The sequence below is a fragment of the Cyprinus carpio genome, chromosome B23 (assembly GCF_018340385.1).
Source record: "Cyprinus carpio isolate SPL01 chromosome B23, ASM1834038v1, whole genome shotgun sequence".
Taxonomy (NCBI): domain Eukaryota; kingdom Metazoa; phylum Chordata; class Actinopteri; order Cypriniformes; family Cyprinidae; genus Cyprinus; species Cyprinus carpio.
This window is the reverse complement of record NC_056619.1, coordinates 3,375,906-3,397,319: the sequence shown is the minus strand read 5'-3', so window position 1 is coordinate 3,397,319 and position 21,414 is coordinate 3,375,906. Positions and strand designations below refer to the sequence as shown.

The 21,414-nt window shown below is 36.6% G+C and overlaps 1 protein-coding gene across 1 annotated transcript in view; it reads right to left on the bottom strand.

Annotated features, from left to right (window-relative positions):
• The window catches only part of opn7b (opsin 7, group member b), a 44,832-nt gene that overhangs the window by 13,354 nt on the left and 10,064 nt on the right, over window positions 1-21,414 (bottom strand). The window lies entirely within an intron of this gene.

Genomic DNA, 21,414 nt, shown 5'->3' with positions numbered 1-21,414 from the left:
TATTCATCCCACAACCAACAGATCAGATCCCCCGCAGTCTGTTCAGGAAATGCTGGGTGCAAGACAACAGTTCTTACTTTGATTTATGGCTTTGCCAGTTTAGCTGTCAGCCAGATGTGAACGTATGGGTTATTTGATTGATGCTCTTGAGTGTCGAAAGCTTTCACACGGTGGACAGCAGAGCATCTTGCCAACATCCAAGTCAGTTAGCAGTCTCACCAGCAGATATGCATATGAATGAGACCACTGAACGTCAGCCAGCAGATGCCTAACATCTCATGTTCAAGATAGAATTAATCTTTCACAGCCTAAGATTAAAAAGGCCATTCTTATCCTCAATTAAATGTCTCTCTGTTTTCAATTTGACAATTATCTGTGTAAGTCTTGCTCCTAGATGAGTTTCTATACAACATTGGGTCACACTTTTTTTTGAGGCCCAATTCTTGCTATTAACAAACCATTAACTATGACTTTTGCCTCAATAAACTCCTAATGTGCTATCTATTAATAGTAAGGTAGTTGTAAAGTTTAGGTATTGGGTAAGATTAGGGATGTAGAATATGGTGATGCACAATATGTGCTTTATAAGTACTAATAAACAACCATTATAATATTAATAGGCATGCTAATAAGCAACTAATTAATAGTGAGAATTGGCCGTTATACTAAAGTGTTACCCAGTACTGTATTTCATCAAAACAAGTCTTTTTTTGCACTAGAATTTAATGTGTAAAAACCACACAAACTACCATTGTTGATTGTGATAATACAGCACATACATTTCAGCTGTATAATTTCCATATTATATTCTGTAATTGCGATTTCAGAGACGTTCGACAGTGTACTCATTGAAATATTTATCAGTTTTATCAAATCTCAGTATTATATTAATTATCTGACAAGTGGGCAAATAGGAAAATAAAAATCAACACGAAGGAAAAAATATATATCACAAATTAGACCTACAGTGCTTATCTTAACTCTTTCTCTAAATAAATAAACAAATTAACATACAATAATATTAATTATAATGAGATTAAAGGAAGAGCAAAAAGACACTCAATATTAATCTCACGTTGCTCCAGAAGAGTTTCAAAAGAGCTCAACAATGTCTCAAAATGGGCAAATAATGATTCAGATGTAGACTATGCCTATTGATTTGGATGATACTGATGCTTTATGTTTATTAGAAGCATGTTAGTTAGGATGGATTTTTTTTTATGTTACACACATATGCTACAAATTTCATTTTTGGATGAACAGTCCATATCATATATCAAGACATAGATATACAGTATATAATATATCAAAAGTTGGTTTGAAATATGCGGTGATGGATTGTACAGTCATGCATTCACGAATAAAAACAAAATAATACTTTCTTTATAGTGGTCTGACACTATAAAGCATCGTTATTCAGTCCAGGTAAGAACTGAAAATCTTCCTTATCTATGCTTTAGTCTCTGGTTAAATATGAATAATCTGTCAATAATGCTTTTCCAATAAAATGTATGGTACACCTGAAGCAGTCTGTGAGTATAATCTCTGATTTATCATGATTCTCATGACTCATATTATTACACTATTATCATTTAATGGCAGAGCTGATTATAGGACCATATCTCTATATTTTCCTAGTGCTGGTTGTGTTCTTGATGTATCAGACTCCTTGTAACTTATCCACAATAATTCATTAAATGTTTGTCTAACCATAAAAATGAGTATATTGCATGTTTGATATCAAAATAACCCTCATTTGGTCCACTACACTCCTCATAGCATGCTTTGTATTCTTATTAAATTGAGTCAGAATAACATCTCTGGAGTTTAGTGTTAGTTGTTTTTTCATTCTTTTTAGCATGAATTGTATTTCTGTTAATTTGATTGTTTGTGATTATTTTTAGTGCTTGTGCATAATTGTGATACCTTGCCAGATTATTGACTGTTTAGCTGATTATTGTGTGTCGTTGTCGTGATTTGGTGTATGGTTGGTGTATTGCATGGCTTTCCAAAAATGCTCTCTGTGAAACATATTATAGGGCAGCATCCTACTGGTTTTGTGAATATCGTCAAACATTAGAAACCACAGAACATGTACTTTTAAGTTGCAGAAGTTACGAAGAGCAGAGGAGAAATATGAAATAAGAAGAGATGGGTTGGCAGAGACAGGTATTAAATATATACTGCAAATTGCGGTGATTAGATAAAGCAGGAAAGATATTTGTCATTTCTTAATTAGAACATGCTTGATGAGGGAAATATGATTGAGGAAAACAAGCTGGGGAAAATAAACTGGAATAAAATTGCAGGAGAATAATCCAGAAGATGGCGGCAATGCAATGCTCTTGGATGCAAGTCACCATTAAACCTCAAAGAAGAAGACTCTTTGCAAATTATTGCCAATATCACTGCCTTACCGAGTGTTCTATTACCATTGCCTGTTGATATTGTGTATAACTTCTTGCCTGTTTGCTTTGATTACTGATTGTTGGATTTTCCCTTTATTTTGGCTGCCGATTGGACAGTTTGACTGTGTTTTGACAACTGCCTGTTTTCTGACGCTGATTCTGGATTTCCCTTCAAATAAACTTCTGCACATTGATTCTCACTCAGCTTTAGCCTCATTGTTACAGAATACTTTGCCTCTTATGAATTCATTGGAAGTTAAGGAGCTGCAAGCTGTTTGGGAGTCAGATTCACTAATCCGTAACTCTTATGAATACTTTAAACAACAGCTATGTGATGTGTTTGAATATCCCGCTGGGGGCAGGGATATTTTAACCCAATTACTTCTTATGTCCCAAGGAAATCGTTTGGCAGTAGAGTTCAGAATGCTGGCAGCACAGAGTGGATGGAATGATGTTTCGCTGAAAGCAGTTTTCCAGCGAAGCCCAACTCAGGAACTTCAAGCAGAACTGGCCTGCAAGGGTGAGACTTCAACTTTCTCTGAGTTTGTGAATTTAGCCATAAGGATTGATAACTTAATGAGGAATGCTTCTAAGAGAAAACCTGCTTGTGGGTTGTTGTCAAGCACATACATTTTTTCCCAGTCACACTCAGTTCCCCTGGTCGCCAATCAGGAACCTATGCAGCTGGGTCTCTCAAGGCTCTCTGGGGAGGAAAGAGTTTGACAAGGACAGCACAACTTGTGTTTCTACTGTGGATAGGCTGGACATCACAGGTTGAAGTGCCCACACAAGACTCGGATGTTCTCCAATTCCATTGTTACATTGAAGAAGCCTTAAACAATGGATTTATCCACCCTTCAACATCTCCAGGCACTACAGGTTTCTTCTTTGTAGAGAAGAATGATGGTGGACTTCGTCCTTGTAGTGACTACAGAGCTTTGAATAATGTTAACAGTCAAGTTCTGCTACCCATTCCCTCTGGTTCCAGCAGCCCTTGAGCAGCTCCGAGAGGCAATTTTTTTTTTTTTCTAAATTGTATTTAAGAAGTGCATACAGCCTGATCTGTATTTGCGAAGGTGATGAGTGGAAGACAGCCTTTCTCACCACTAGGGGGCACTACGAGTACCTTGTTATGCCGTATGGGCTAGACAGTGCTCCAGCTGTGTTCCAGTCATTCATTTAATGAGATACTGTACTTTGTGATCTGTTAAACCAATATGTGATAGTTTATATCAACGACACCTTAATCTATTCCAAGTTTGAAGCTGAGCACATCCTACATATCAAAATGGTTCTTTTACGTGAGTTCCACGTTTCACACACAACATTTCTGGGGTACAACATCAGCCATCAACGGGTAGAAATGGACAAATCAAAAGTGAAGGCAATCAGCGAATGACCACAACCAACTACCATCAAGGAACTGCAGAGGTTCTTGTGCTTTGTTAACTTTTACAGACACTTCATCCCTCTACAGCTCCATTGCCTCCCCACTGACTTCTCAACGGTAAACCATCCAAACTGAAGTTGACAAGAGATGCTGCCAAGGCCTTCAATACCCTCAAGGTTAGCTTCACAACATCAAAAGCACCAAATGTCTGAATCCTCGTCAAGCTCGATGGTCCCTGTTTTTGCACACTTCCAGTTTACAGTTACATTCAGACCTGGAAGTAAGAACAGTAAAGCAGACGATCTGTGAAGGGGCCATGACTCTACTGTCATTCCTGGTCCACTTGAAATTATACTGCCACCAACCGTCATCATCGCACCAGTTACTTGAGACATCATGGAAGAAATTCAACGAGCCCATCAGCAAGAACCACCACCAGCTGACTACCCCCCCAACCAAGCATCACATACCTCAAGCTCTTCGTCACAGAGTGTGTATTTATATATATTTGTGTATATGGTTTTTATGTATATATGCGCATGATCATATCGTTCGATATATTGTCCAGCCCTAGTTCAGGTCATCTAGGGATCTCACGCACACTCAACCTGCTAAAAAATTCTTTCTGGTGGCCCTCAATGAGTAGATTGATGTCAAAGAACCCCAAAAAATTGCCCTCCGGCCTGTTACAACTACTACCCATTCCACAACATCCCTGGATAATACGATCGACTTCCTCACTGACCTACTTTCCTCTGATGGATTCACTACCATTCTGATGATCATCGACCGGTTCTCTAAGTCATGCCGACTAATACCCCTCAAGGGTCTCCCTACCAACCAGGACAATGGGTCTAGCTCTCAACGATGGACCTCAAGCTACAGCTACCTAACAGGAAGCTAAAGGCCCCGATAAACTTCGAACAAAGTTCATTTTCATTCTTCGTTTGGGGGCAAAAAGAAGTTTGAAAAGGCTGAGTCACGGTATACTATTTCCGAACTTTTCAATGCCCCCACACTGCTAGAGGTGGGATGTAGATTAATGTTTCACAACACTCGCGCGTATGCCCTAAACAGAATAAAGATGCAATGATGGGTTATCTAGGTGTGAAACAGGTACTGATGGTCAGATTATAGACAAAAGAATAATGATTACCAGCAGTTCAGAGTCAAGTTTGCAGTACTAAAGAACCTTTCCATTTCCATAATCAGTCCTTTAAGTGTGAATGTAATGCCAGGCCAGCATGCCTCGTTGGTGCTTCGTTGGTGACTTCCTGTTTGGCAGCCATAAAGCATGGCTTGCCCAAACACTCCCTCCGAAGTATTGCCAATCTCACTGCTTTACCGAGCGTTCTATCACCATTGCCTGTTGATATTGTGTATAACTTCTTGCCTGTTTTCTTCGATTACTGATTGTTGGATTTTCCCTTTGTTTTGGCTGCCGATTGGACTGTTTGACTGTGTTTTGACAACTGCCTGTTTTCTGATGCTGATTCTGGATTCAAATAAACTTCTGCACATGGATTCTCACTCAGCTTTAGCCTCATCGTTACAATAATGTGACTTGCTACATAATCTACATAATATTTGGCCACTAAATTATAATTTCTTATACTTGATATGAAATTACACTGAATGTTAGCTGGACGAACAGATTAGTCAATTATAATATTAATCAAGTCAAGTCACCTTTATTTATATAGCGCTTTAAACAAAAAAGATTGCGTCAAAGGAACTGAACAACATTAATTAGGAAAACAGTGTGTCAATAATGCAAAATGGCAGTTAAAGGCAGTTCATCATTGAATTCAGTGATGTCATCATGCAGCTCAGTTCAGTATAAATAGTATCTGTGCAATAATTTGCAATCAAGCAAACGATTAATCCTGCTACAGTTACTTCTGGCAGCTGAAATAAATAATTATGTTTAGTTGTAATTATTTATTCACATTTCCCTTTTGAGCTAATTTGCTACACATGCTTACTTTTAGATGACTGTGAGTTTTACAGTATGCAAATCTTTTTGACTGGTGGCAGAGACTCCCTATGCAATATTTTTCTACGAGATATGGCCTGCTTATTTATGGTCCCTGTCTTCCAGCTTCTAGAATGTCTGTCAAGGATAAATAGAGGAGAATAGAAACATATATTTATCTTGACAAAGGAAGATGTATTTCCCTACACAAGAGACACAACCAATCTGTATTTAAAAAGTTACATAAAAAAAAAAAAAACTGGAAATTTGGTGATAGTGATCTCAGTGAGAGTGAGTCATTGGCTGTTTCTTAATTCTAAGAAGGTAAAGAACGGACTCGTTTTCTTGTGGAGACTGGTCTTGCCTTCTTGCGGTCGGTCTTGCGGTCTTAAACAAACTGTGAAGGACTTGAGGACACAGAACACATTTTTGTGAGAACTGAGTTGTGTCCTGATGCCCAACTGTGCTTTGTAAATGTTCAGATTTTATTTTTTATTTTATATGCCAATAATAAAAAAAAAATACTGCAGTCTTTAAATTAAGCAAAATAAAACAACAAATAAGCTTATTTACTTTAAATATTTACTAGCCATCACATTTTTTAGTTTGCAGCAAGAAGTTTTAACGCTTATAAGCTTCAGTATGTCGTCCACATGCAATGTCTTCTGGTATTTCTGGGATTTTGATTCTCTCAAGCCTGCATTAGATGCATCCTCTCTATAATGAACACATCCAGGTACTTTCATGTGTCCTCTGTACTGGTGCTATTGTGTATTGGAGTGGATTTCAGTGGTTGATGATGACTTAGTACAAGAACACAAGGACTCAAGATCGCTTAGGAATGCATATTGAGAAACAGCAGTTGTTTCCCGGATGTTCCATATTCAGGGTTGCACACCAGTAAGGCTGGCTTCAGCTGCATCCAAATTTGCATACTTCCCTATTATATGGGTGAAAACATTATGTTACAAAAGACATGTCTGAATTCACAGTACTCATGAGTACAGTAAGTACCCGGATGACCTACAAGAGTCTCTTCTCCAGCTCTCGATTCTGGAATCTGGTCCTTATTTGGCCGCGTCAGTGTAGTGATGAAGTGAGACTTCAACAAAGCAAGATTAATTCAATCTCATTCTACTCATTTCCTCATCTGCCATTATAACAGTTTCATAGCTCATGGTAATTTCTTAAGATCAAAAACTGTTTAATAGATATATGGATAAAGAATGTACTGTATTCTTGCAGGGTGTTCAATGAAGCTAATGTATCATGACACAAATGTAGGATGAGATTAAAGTTTTTTTTGGAACTGATTAGTTGTTTCAGAAGTAGAGCAAGATATTACTTTTGGATAATAGCTTATGAAGATAAACCCTTTTCCTGTGGAATAATAATGTGGACTAATAAAGGCAGTACAGTCAATTCAGATGTAATGTTGTCTGTAGTACTTCTAAAACTCTGTTCCTTTCCAGAGTCTTCGCATTCGCTGACACTTGCTGGTCGCACAAGAAACATCTAAAAACACAATTACGGGCACTTTGTGTACCCCTTACTGACTAGACCCAGTTTCATACTTATTCTATCATATCTCTGTAGTGGCTTGCATTCTAGTTGGTTTTAAAACTTCAAATTGCACTTCTTACATTATATCTTAAAATGAATTGTTTTTGTTGAAATGCCTTTGGATGAAAGCATCTGCTAAATGGATGAATATAAATGAGTGAAATGCACCCATGTGTTTTGAAAATTTTTCCTCTGATTAGGTTGGTTGTGAATTACATAAAATTACATTAGTGTGTAAGCACAATTTTTCTCAGCTTGCAGCCCAGCACACAGTTTATGCTAAAGAGCTTTCAAAGGCTTGTTTTCATATTTTCAAAATCCCTTTTTAAAATTCTCCACAAGTTTATTTTTTCTCTTTGTCTACTTGCATAGGAACAACTCAGAAAAATTTGACATTAACTTCAAAAGATGCTCATTCTCAAGCTCAGCACAAGTGTGCAACACTTTCTATGTGTTACAGCCAATACATGGATTACAATCCAAGTGTGCAGGCCAAAAGCTCAATGTGGGTGCGCAACCACAAACAATGTTAGACAGGAAGAGTACAGTTGGCACACCACAGCTCCAAAAGTAGAAAAATATTTATTCATGTTCTCACCGCAGGTGATGTTTTGAGCCTACAAGCTCTTTGTCAGGTCTCAAAATCAAAATTTGTATTTGTTAGAATTATTTTATGCACCTAAGTCAACGTGAACTAACAATTAAAATCGAGTTATATTTTTATTAACTAACGTCAACAAAGATTAATAAATGCTGCATGAAATGGTTTGCTGTTAAAAAAGTTAATATTAAAAGTTAATATTAGCTGATACTGCTTTAACATTAACTAATGGGACCTTGTAAAGTTTTATTTCCATAAAAAAAAAAAAAAAAAAAAAAGATAGCACATTGGTTTATGGACCGGTTTCCACTAGTAGCTAGTTGCTTATTATCATGCATATTATTAGCATTTTAGCTGTTTATTAGTGTTATAAAGCACATATGAATGCCTTTTTCTGCATTTTCTAGATCCGTTAATCCATCTCATACCTGAACATAACTACTACAACAACTAGGCTATCTTATCAATAAGTAGCAAATTAGGAGTTTATTAGGGCAAAAGTTGTATTTAATAGGTAGTTAATAGTGAGAGTTGGTCACCAAACTAAACTCAGGAGACTTAACTGATTGTTCACATAAATTTGATTGTTAACAATTAATTGTTTAAGTATCACTGCTGTCTCATATGTGTGAACTAGTTACAAAGTCAAAAGAGTCTATTTCACCAAGTAAGAGAAATATGTAAGGGTAGATGAGGTTAGATGGAGATAGATAAAAGTTCTGTAAATAATAAATAAAGAAAGGAAATTCTGGAGATTTAATTAAAGCCAATGAAACAAGGGACTTGAGTTACAACAATAAGGCTGATTATGTAAACAGGACATAAGCGATTATCTTCCGTCCCTGAGGGTGCATATGGATAGACTGTCCTCTCTTATAGCTTCAGTATTACATCCTCCAAAGGAAAGTACAGAAATGAAGATCCCCTGTCCTCTCAAGCTACTATATTTATATTAATAATCTCTTCGTTTATACAGCTATCTCTCACTGAAGCCTTTCACTAGCTGCTTTGAGAAAACCATTTAAAAAGAGTCCCCATACTGATGGATTATTTACAGTCAAAACCTGATCTCAGCCCATCTCCAAAACACTGTCTGTGTTGTGTTGGAATCCTATTCATTTTAAAGGATTATGCAAATCAGGTAATGACACAACCATCCCACCAGTAAAAATGAATAAATCCCAGCTGAATGCAAGGTTGTGCTGAATGAAGAGGACCACTGCTATGTTATGATGTACATCACTCTACCAATATGATCTTGGATTTTCAATCGGCTCTTTACTGCTTAAGTCCATTAAAACCACATTTTGAGGTAGACAGAAACACAATTATTCCTCAGTGTCAGCAAACACCTATTTAACCATGGATCAGTGTAGGAAATAAGTAGAGAATCCAGATTGGATAACTTTAATCACAATCGGAAAAGCACGTATTCACATTGCATTTCTCATGAACATGCCGTCACTTGGCACTTAATGAATACTTGCTGTTCTGGCCTGCGTGTCCTGTAAACAATGCAACTTGTTGATTAATAGAATGATGCATCATTGGAGAAACTAAACCAGCTAGTCGCAACTGTTTCCAGAAACTGTAGAAGCATGGTTGTTACTTTGAACCAACCACGTTGTGGTTATGAAATAATATAGGACTGTCAATAGTAATGTCACAGCCAGTGTTGGGAAGGTTACTTAATAGGTAACAGATTACAAGTTAACATTTTAAATGTAATAGTAGTGTAAATATTTCAATTACTTTATTAAAGTAATTTAACTGATTGCATTTGATTACTTTTCTAAATTTTTAACAAATGTTTTCAAATGTTATTCATTTTCGAACATTTAAGGCAGGCAGAGTTAACTTTACAGTAGGACTCAACACTTAGTACTGTCAGACTTTCAAAATCCTTGATCAGTTGAATTCAAATTATAATCATTTATTTGAAATTTTAATGTATGATTTGTTAGCTTTGATGTTGTTTTTGATTTAAGATAAAAAACAACTTAATCTTAAAAAAATAAATCATATACATAAACCCAAATAGGAAGTTATCAAATAAGCATGTGTCCTATTCTGTGTCCTGAAACATTGGTGTCTCATATTTTACAGCAGTCAATGCAATTTAGGAAAGAAATCAATCAAATCTGTATGTGTGTGAAAATATTCAGATGTAACCTCCTTTGTAATCATTAACATTTTCATAATTAACTAATTTAATTACAGCCAATTACAGTTACATTTATTTTGTAATTAAATAACGTAATTCCTTTACATATAACTAGTTACTCCCCAGCACTGGTCACAGGTATGTCGGGGAGTAATAACTACTGTTAATTAAGTGACTGAGATCTCTTAGATTCTGCTATAATGAGCATGGTATTGATGACTATATTTCGCGAGTACTAATTACTGTTATTATTTATCTTAACTGCTCTGTGTACCTATTATTACACATGAACTAGACAAAATGACTGGCAATATGGGCACTATCTTCTCTAATACATTAGAAGCTGTTGCCCCCATCAAATTGAAAAAGGTTAAAGAAAAAGGTACTGTGCCATGGTACAACAGTAATACCCACGCTCTCAAGAAAGAAACTCGTAGTCTTATGCGCAAATGGAGAAAAACTAACTTGGAAGTTTTTAGAATTGCGTGGAAAAACAGTATGTCCAGCTATAGACAGGCTCTAAAAACTGCCAGGGCCGAGCATATCCACAAACTCATAGAAAACAACCAAAACAATCCAAGGTTTTTATTTAGCACAGTGGCTAGATTAACAAATAACCATACGCCACCCGATCTAAATATTCCCTCACAGTTAAATAGTAATGACTTTATGAATTTCTTCACTGATAAAATAGATAACATCAGAAATACAATAACAAATGTAGATTCTACAGCGTCTAATACTTTAGGTTTATCTATCGCACCCAAAGATAAACTGCAGTGCTTTACAACTATAGGACAGGAAGAGCTAAATAAACTTATCACTGCATCTAAACCAACAACATGTTTATTAGATTCTGTACCCACTAAATTACTGAAAGAGTTGTTACCTGTAGCAGAAAAACCGCTTCTCAATATTATTAACTCGTCGTTATCTTTAGGTCACGTCCCATAACCATTCAAGCTGGCGGTTATTAAGCCTCTTATTAAGAAACCACAACTAGATCCTAGTGAACTGGCAAATTACAGACCCATTTCAAATCTTCCATTTATGTCTAAAATTTTAGAAAAAGTTGTGTCTGCTCAATTGTGCTCCTACCTGCAAAAAAATGATCTCTATGAAGAATTTCAGTCGGGTTTCAGGCCCCATCATAGCACAGAAACTGCACTTGTTAAAATTACAAATGACTTGCTTCTTGCTTCAGATCATAGGCTGCATCTCATTGCTAGTTTTACTTGATCTTAGTGCTGCGTTCGACACCATAGATCACGACATACTCATAGATAGGTTACAAAACTATACAGGTATCCAAGGGCAGGCTTTAAGATGGTTTAGATCCTACCTGTCCGATTGCTACCACTTTGTTTATCTAAATGGGGAGTCATCTCATTTATCACCAGTAAAATATGGAGTGCCACAAGGATCTGTCCTAGGTTTCCACTGTTATGCTGATGATACTCAACTATATCTCTCAACAAGACCAGGTGAAACTTCTAAATTATCTAAGCTAACAGAGTGTGTTAAAAATGTAAAAGATTGGATGACCAATAATTTTCTCCTATTAAATTCAGATAAGACAGAGATATTACTTATTGGACCAGAAAACATTACACAGAATCTCGTAGATTACAATTTGCAACTAGACGGATGTACTGTTACTTCCTCTACTGTAAAAAATCTGGGTGTTATATTAGACAGTAACTTGTCTTTTGAAAATCATATTTCCCATGTTACAAAAACAGCATTCTTCCATCTTAGAAACATTGCCAAGCCACGAAACATGTTAACTGTTCCTGATGCAGAAAAGCTAGTTCATGCATTCATGACCTCTAGATTGGACTATTGTAATGCACTGCTAGGTGGTTGTCCTGCATCCTCAATAAACAAGCTACAGGTAGTCCAAAATGCAGCAGCTAGAGTCCTTACCAGGTTCAAGAAAATATTATCATATTACTCCAATACTACAGTCTCTGCACTGGCTACCTATTAAGTTCCGTATCAGTTACAAAATATTATTACTTACTTATAAGGCCCTTAATGGCTTAGCTCCTGTGTACCTAACTAGTCTTCTACCACGCTACAATCCATCATGCTCCCTAAGGTCACAAAACTCTGGACTTTTGGTAGTTCCTAGGATAGCAAAGTCGACTAAAGGAGGTAGAGCTTTTTCGCATTTGGGTCCCAAACTCTGGAATAGCCTTCCTGATAATGTTAGGGGTTCAGACACACTCTCTCTGTTTAAATCTAGATTAGAAAACACCTCTTTGGCCAAGCATTCAAATAATGCATCTCATAATTTTGGACTGCAGTTATATCTGATCAAATGTGCATTATTATTCTTTAGCTTGGGTTAAACAAATTAATTTTACTTGGCTGGAACAGCATCTACGCTAATTATGTCTCTATTTGTTTCTCTGTTTCTTCTGGATTTACATCCCGTGGTAACTAGGATTTACACAAGCTCCAGTCTGGATCCAGAACACCTGAGAAGAGATGATGCCTACCCCTAAGAGGACCTCAGATGATGCTAACCCAGAGACCACATATAGAACTACCACATTTTGCTATAAGTTTGATTGCATAATTGCTGTTAATAGTGTTATGTGTTAATCGTCTGTTTGTTTACGTCTTTTTATTAATTTTTCTGAACATTTCTGCCATATGCACATGAACTGACAGTCACCACTGATAAGCTACTACTAAATATTGTAGAAACTTAATTTTCTGTAAAGTTGCTTTGTAATGATTTGTATTGTAAAAAGCGCTATACAAATAAACTTGAATTGAATTGAATTGATAGATTCTGCTATAATGAGCATGGTATTGATGACTATATTCTGGGTTCCCTTATGCATTTATGCACATGTGCACTCTTCAAAAATGGCACCGACTGTGTCTAACAGTACACGTATTCTGTACTTTTTTGGTTTGGTACTTGAAATACTGTGTTCAGAATGCAGTTTCAAATGAATTTTACCTCTAGTAAGGGACAACATTGGTTATTTCAATGTACTCTGATGTTGCATCTGACAAAAAACCATGAAGGACAATGGCTGGATAAGTGCACTATCCAAGTTATCTTAAACATGAGATCAGATGTGTGCTGTTTAATGCATTTGAGATTTGTGTTGTGCACTGTTACTAAACTAACTAAAACTAAAACATTTATATTTTTAAATGGAATGAACAATATAAAATGTATTGCATGCTAGCTTGCTTATTGTGCCCAAAAGCATGAGTTAAGTCAGAGTTACACTAACAAGAAACTATGCTTCTAATCACAGGTCGAGAGCTGTAGTTCCAAGCATGTACTTTTGCAATATGTTTTTAATCAGAGTTCTAGTGATGTGGTTCTATGCTTGTAATTTTGGGTAGAGTCACTGAACTATGTTAGTAACAACAGAAATTTCAACCAAATAATAATAATAATAATAATAATAATAATAATAAATCACTATATGGAAATTCAATGGTGTTCACATGGCAACAGATATTCTGCATTTTCTTTTTTAGCTGATTTCAAGATCAAAGACTACAACAGGAAAGAGAGAGTGGAGAATTTACTGTTCCCCACATTTAATGGAGATAACTGTGTACTGAGTTTCAGCATATGATGCCACTGGTGTAACAAGCTCTCCCTTTACTGTATTTTTTACTGTTTTGGGAAGAGTAAAATTTACATATGAGGCTTTAACATCCAAATGCATTTACACTTGTCTAGTTGTGTCTTGAATGAAGTGTTTTGTGCAATTGTAATCTTTCTTGAATGCATTTCATGGCATTTACACCTGTTTATTCATGGTCAGATATACCCGACAATGACAATAAGCATTCCACTTAAAGGAAATAAGAGTAAACTCTTTGTCTTTGAGAGAAGTGGTATGCCTTACCAACAAGCAGTTACACACTGATTTAATGATGTATAAAGTCACAAAATCAAAAAAACTCAATCACAAGTGGGCACTACCACTGTGATTTAATGATGTATAAGATTGCTCATGATGTCATGAAAGTGAAGCCGCCGCGCCGCCATATTGGTAATCCCTAGTGTGCGTAAACGTTCTATTGAATTAATAGGAAATTGTATGATTTTAATGAGAAAACATAACCTTATAAAGTCAGTGTTTATAAGTGTTTATAAATCTGAAGTATTTCTGTACATTATTACAATGCAAACACCGTAGGCATGTAAATTTCCCCAACTTATTAAAAACCTACGTTCATTACAGTAGTGAACATCATGAACATGATAAACATCAGACGGACACGACCTCAACATATAAAACAAACGACAACGTGCTCATTCTGAAATCTGAATTTATTCAGAGAAATAACTGACTATATACAGTACGGATTTAAAGACATAAAGCTTTATTTCCAAGATAGTAAGTTAAGCTTTTCATTTCATTATAGAGCAACATTAACAACATAATTGTATTATTCATTGTAATACAGGTGCTGGTCATATAATTAGAATATCATCAAAAAGTTGATTTATTTCACTAATTCCATTCAAAAAGTGAAACTTGTATATTATATTCATTCATTACACACAGACTGATATATTTCAAATGTTTATTTCTTTTAATTTTGATGTTTAGAACTGACAACTAAGGAAAATCCCAAATTCAGTATCTCAGAAAATTAGAATATTGTGAAAATGGTCTTTCAGTCTAGTTCTGTAGGCTACAGAATCATGGGGAAGACTGCTGAATTGACAGTTGTCCAAAAGACGACCATTGACACCTTGCACAAGGAGGGCAAGACACAAAAGGTCATTGCAAAAGAGGCTGGCTGTTCACAGAGCTCTGTGTCCAAGCACATTAATAGAGAGGTGAAGGGAAGGAAAAGATGTTGTAGAAAAAAGTGTACAAGCAATAGGGATAACTGCATCCTGGAGAGGATTGTGAAACAAAACCCATTCAAAAATGTGGGGGAGATTCACAAAGAGTGGACTGCAGCTGAAGTCAGTGCTTCAAGAACCACTACACAAAGACGTATGCAAGACATGGGTTTCAGCTGTCGCATTCCTTGTGTAAAGCCACTCTTGAAGAACAGACAGCGTCAGAAGCGTCTCGCTTCAAAAAGGACTGGACTGCTGCTGAGTAGTCCAAAGTTATGTGCTCTGATGAAAGTCAATTTTGCATTTCCTTTGGATATCAGGGTCCCAGAGTCTGGAGGAAGAGAGTAGAGGCACACAATCCACTTTGCTTGAGGTCCAGTGTATGTGGTCAGTGATGGTTTGGGGTGCCATGTCATCTGCTGGTGTTGGTCCACTGTGTTTTCTTATGTCCAAGGTCAACACAGCCGTATACCAGGAAGTTTTAGAGCTCTTCATGCTTCCTGCTGCTGACCAGCTTTATGGAGATGCAGATTTCATTTTCCAACAGGACTTGGCCCCTGCACACAGTGCCAAAGCTAACAGTACCTGGTTTAAGGACCATGGTATCCCTGTTCTTAATTGGCCAGCAAACTCGCCTGACCTTAACCCCATAGAAAATCTATGGGGTATTGTGAAGAGGAAGATGCGATATGCCAGACCCAACAATGCAGAAGAACTCAAGGCCACTATCAGAGCAACCTGGGCTCTCATAACACCTGAGCAGTGCCACAGACTGATCGACTCCATGCCACGCCGCATTGCTGCAGTAATTCAGGCAAAAAGGAGCCCCAACTAAGTATTGAGTGCTGTACATGGTCATACTTTTCATTTTTTTATACTTTTTAGTTGGCCAAGATTTCTAAAAATCCTTTCTTTGTATTGGTCTTGTTATATTCTAATTTTCTGAGATACTGAATTTGGGATTTTCCTTAGTTGTCAGTTATAATCATCAAAATTAAAAGAAATAATCATTTGAAATATATCAGTCTGTGTGTAAGGAATGAATGTAATATACAAGTTTCACTTTTTGAATGGAATTATGGAAATAAATCAACTTTTTGATGATATTCTAATTATAAGACCAGCACCTGTATATTCAAATACATTTCTGATACTAATACTTTCATGTTTAATAATTCCTGAATAATTATGTTCATAAAGAAATAGGCTATATTTTGTGTTGGATCTTTACCTGTGTCGTCAGTGCGCAGCAGACACACCCACCCAAACGGTTTAAATATACCGCTTATACTGCCCCAAAAGACTGCAAACACTGCAGAAAACATCTGAAGTAAACATTAATTTACATACACATAAAATAAAAACTAGTCCCGTTTGACTGATTTGCTTCAAATCGGGTAATTTTAGGTTAGTGGTTTGAATGTGACTCAATGGTGCTCTCTGCCCGTAGGGATTAGTAAGATGGCGGATCGAACACTTCCGGTGGATTCACTGCCTGCTGGCAGTTTAGAACGCGATGAGCGATCCAATCATATATAGATCAGTTACACACTGATTTAATGATGTATAAAGTCACAAAATCAAAAAAACTCAATCAAAGATGAACAGGTTGTGATGTCACTGCACAGCGACTTCTAGTGAACAGTATTTCACACACTAGATAATATTCCAGTAATGTTTACTAAATAATGGCTAAAGCTGTCATCTTACTATTCATAAATAGATGTGCAATTAGCTGGTTGAGGTGTGTTTGATTGGGGCTAGAAATCTGCTAGCTCTCCAGGAGCAGGGCTGCTATACACAGATATATTACACAAGGTGTAAATAAGAACCAAAGCTAAATGTACTGCTGTAAATCTCACAGAGATCTTTAGACTCTGTGTACATAAGCAGTGGATGCTAGCTTTAAGCTGCAAGAGCACAGAAGGTGAATGTTCACATAATCCCACTAATCAGCAGTACTGCACTAAATAATCATCTGCCTTCTCATTCACTCTGAATCTCCTTCCACCCAAATCCATTTTCCCTGTGGACTTTGGTCAAGGACAGAACTGTGAGCTGTATGAGGCAATTACAGCAAATCAAACTCTGCTTACCCTTTCCAACTCCCATTTAGAGACTATATGAGCACATGACCTCATGACATAGTGATAAAAATATCTGACAAGCCAATAACCTCATTAGCTGCACACCAAAGAGGCTGGAAATTAAATGAATCAAAAGTGTGGCATGTGTAATTAACCTGCTCCTCTCCTCAGTATGGAGACCAATTAATGGGCCATATTGTTAAAGAAGCAAAACAAAAAGTAAATGTAAAGGAGCATTACTGGAGTGCAAGCAGATCAAAATAAAATAATTGAGCCACCAATTCACCAAAACATGAAATAGTGACAAACCACAATGAGATTGTGTTGGATTTTGAATTTTGCATATTTGAATTAGAGTACTTGGTGATTTCCAAGGCAAACCTGAAATGGCAATATCATCATGATTATGAATTATTTTAGACACTTCAGCAGCAATTTTAATAGCTTGATCCCCTGTATCTGCATTATGAAGGTCAATGGATAAATCCATGGATCAGCAACTGAATGTGGACTATGACTCACTGATCAGTATGAAGGGTTTCAGCTGTAATCTTACCTAATCTAACACTGCCCTAATATAGATTTTTGTTTTAATAAAACAAAATTACAGCTCTGTTTCAAGGGCATTGAACTGCTTTGCTTTGACCTTTAGACATAAGGCATGAGCTGATAGAGCATAAGCAGGGATAGAAGATGGATGGACATAAAGTTGCAGCTGTGTGTCAGTGAGTGTATATAAATAGCAGAAACACATTTGTTTGTGTTTTTTTCTTCTTCTTTTTTTCTCTGTATTAAATACATTCTTGTCAAAAAAAATTCATAAAATGCTGGGTGAGTCACTATCAACCACAGTAAATAGATGGTGTAGTACGCAGTTGAATGTCACTTTGGATTAAGTTTCTAATGTATTAGTAATTTCTGAGTGAAAATTGTTTCTACACAACCCCAAGTTCACCTGCACTTTTACAGTTAGTTTATGGAGTACCCTAGTTTGTTTGTTTCATTCATTGATTCGCTCATTCATTCATTCTTTCTTTCTGCAAACAACCACATTTCAGAATCTACTGGTACGATGTAATTTCTTTATTTGATTTAAAAGTCAATGGATTTGTACTTATGCACTTGCAGCTTGTTTAACATGCTTAACATGTTTAACACCTCTTTATTCCATTGAGCACTGAACACATATACTGTGGTGTGCAGATGCTTCGAGCCTTCTGCTGACAGCTTCATAGGAAATTATAGAAAGAAAATAAATAAATAAATAAAATGACTCCAAAACGAAATGAACTTAAGTCAATAGAAGGGTTAATATCGGTGACTTTGAGGGGTTTTCACTTTCTGTCCAAAATCAATTCTCACTGCTTCACAAGATCATCAAATCCATCACCACTCAATCAAGACGGTTTTAACCAGCGGTTAGAGCTTCTAAGAGGTATTTAAGTGAGCTAGTTCTCTGTATGTATTCCTCTTTATAATTTTTCCTCTCACTTGCTCCTCTGCCTTTATTCTCAGCTCTTTATTCACAGGCCATGATGGCATGTACAGTAAACCATTTGGAATACAATCCACTACAACTACAATAATATAACCCAGAATATTAGCAATTGTGTTTGTGTGTGTTTAAACACTGAATTCAGATTTCTAGACCCCTGATCCTGCTCACTTATGTAACTCAGAGCTCAAGAGAGGCTTGCTTTTGGCTTTATTTAGTCACTCATTAACAATGTAAAAGCGTTTTGCGCAGAGGAAAACACAACATTAGCACGCACACCTGACTTACTCTGAAAACAAATCACACAAAGCTGACTATAGCATGGAAACACAATTTTGACAACTTCTAGGTTTGTATTTTATTGTATGAAAAGAAGCTTCTGTGTCACAGTGGGCTAAAAAAAAAGGCATGTATGTGTAACAAGAGGAAGATTAAATAATGACAATATCTATTTTTGGGTTTTGAAAAAGGACCAAACTGGCAAATACACACACAAACATACTGATGTTTTTTCCCAAAAAAAAAAAAAAAAAAAAAAAAAAAAAAATCCATCTTGGCAGATAAGGCACCAAATGTAACCTGATTTTGTTAACTACCAAATTAACTACCAAAATTACGTTTCCAAAAATCCACATTCTTCATTCCTGTTCTTGAGGAGGAAAAAAAAGAAAAAAGATTTGGAACAGCAAGAATGTGAGCAAATTATGAGTTTTCTTTTTTATGTTCCTTGCAAGCACTTCAGTCTCATTACTCATTATTATTATCATTTCATCCAAGATCTGTCAGTGAAATTAAAGAGTCCTCAGAGACATTTCAAATGTCTCGCTCTAATCCTGAGTCCAATTCATGGCGTTTAATTCTCAGAGAGCTGCGTGCAGATCTCATGTCCATCATACTATACTCGTGTCTGCTTTAAAGTGGACAGTTTCCTCACACACAGCCCGATTCATCTCTGCTTCCGTGAGGATCATCTAGGCCAACTCTGGGAAGAAGATACAAGGAACAGCACACCAGACTGACACTCACTGATCAGTCAAAGATGAATGGCAGTAGAGGAGAGACGTTTGATGTGTGATCAAACTCGACATCCAAGCAGGATCGGTGCAATTGGTGCAAAGGCTAGATATCTGTTTCTGTCAGATGCCACCTCAGCAGATGACTGTCTTACAGAGAAGTCGAGCGCTGTCTCTCAGCCTGCAAAGTGCTGGTGCTCTGCCAGACCAGTGATTGTTTTGCTCTTTGTTCTGTGAATCTGCTGCTGTAATGCCATGGGCCAACATCAGAGCACATGAATAAATCACCAGATCACCAGAGAAAAAGCTGTTTGAAAACAATTATACTTATGTATAATCATGTATTCTAGAATAAATCAGTAAGACATATAAATCTATTCATTATATATATATATATATATATATATATATATATATATATATAATTATTAAAAACGTTACAAACATAAGTGGTCCTCAGATGGCCCATCTAGTGTATATCAAACATTTAGTGTAGCTCTTGATCTGGATTTGCTCTTGACATTGTGTGTCTGTGTGTGTGTGTGTGTGTGTGTGTGTGTGTGTGTGTGTGTGTGTGTGTGTGTGTGTGTGTGTGTGTGTGTGTGTGTGTGTGTGTGTGTGGATAAAAAGTGTGTGTGTGTTTGTGTGTGTGTGTAGATTTCCTTGTCAGCTCTGCCAAAAGCAGGTTCTTGAGCTCTTCACTTTGTGTCTGTTTGACACGCTGCTAAAGCTGCTCGGGGAGATTACTCCGAAACTCCTGCTGACTGCAAGCAAATCATCAGCAAATAAGATCAGTGTTCAACTGTCTTGTTAGGGCTACTAATGAATGTTGGAAGTGGACAAACGTTCAAACAGCACTGCTCACAATTACAGTAATTAAAACATGAACTGACTTCAATACATATTAACGTCATGCATCACTTGCATCTAGAAGCACAAATTAGAGATCACAATTTAAAAATGCAGTACCTCTAGTGAAAATGTATTTATTTATTTTGATTCATTGATTGATTGTTTGATGGTAGCCACCATTGAAAAATACAGGTCAGTTTAGTAGTACATATGTTTTAAATAAACAAGAGTAAAGACTGCATTCAAACTTATTGTCTGTTCCGTGCTTGAGGGGCAAACCCATATAAAAGGGTTACAGTACGCTGCTGTGTAGCAGAAGTTGGGTGAAAGTACTGAGCTGTGATCTGGTGCTGAAGTCAACATAAAACACTCTAAAATTGCACTATAAACCTATTTATCAACACTTTTTATTTTGCTATATAAGCTTTTATGAAGCAACTTAAAACTACCCACCCATTGCTTGAAAAAAAATAAAAAGAAAAGAGTTTGTTGGGCTGAATTTCAGTTCCACATGCAGTGACAGGCACACAAACAGCACGTTCTATTCCTTTACAGATGATTTCAACACTTTGGCATCTTCAGGTAAATTAGACATCATAATGATCAAGTTTGTCTCACAAAATACCAAATGTATGTTTACTATAAAAGGAAATACTCAGTGGAAGCCAGAAATCAAGCTCTGTTACAAAGCAGAAGCCCTGTGTATAACACTGTATGTTCATCATCCTGAAATCTATATAACACAACGTAAGCTGAGTTCACATAATGCAAATGTAAAATAACATTTTATACAAATATTTTTATTGCAAACTGTATTATCAGCATAATAGTTTGAATTATAAACTAATGAATGATCTTGCTTCTGTTTCTAGCTTCTAAGAGGCTGCTGGAGTGACATTTAAGGACTGCTTAACTAGACACAAAGACTCAATCTGCTTCCTGTCCTCATGAGCGCAGGATGATAAATTACCCAGCGAGGACCTCTGATCCCTTGTTAGCTTTGGGGTTGAAACGGCTGTCTGC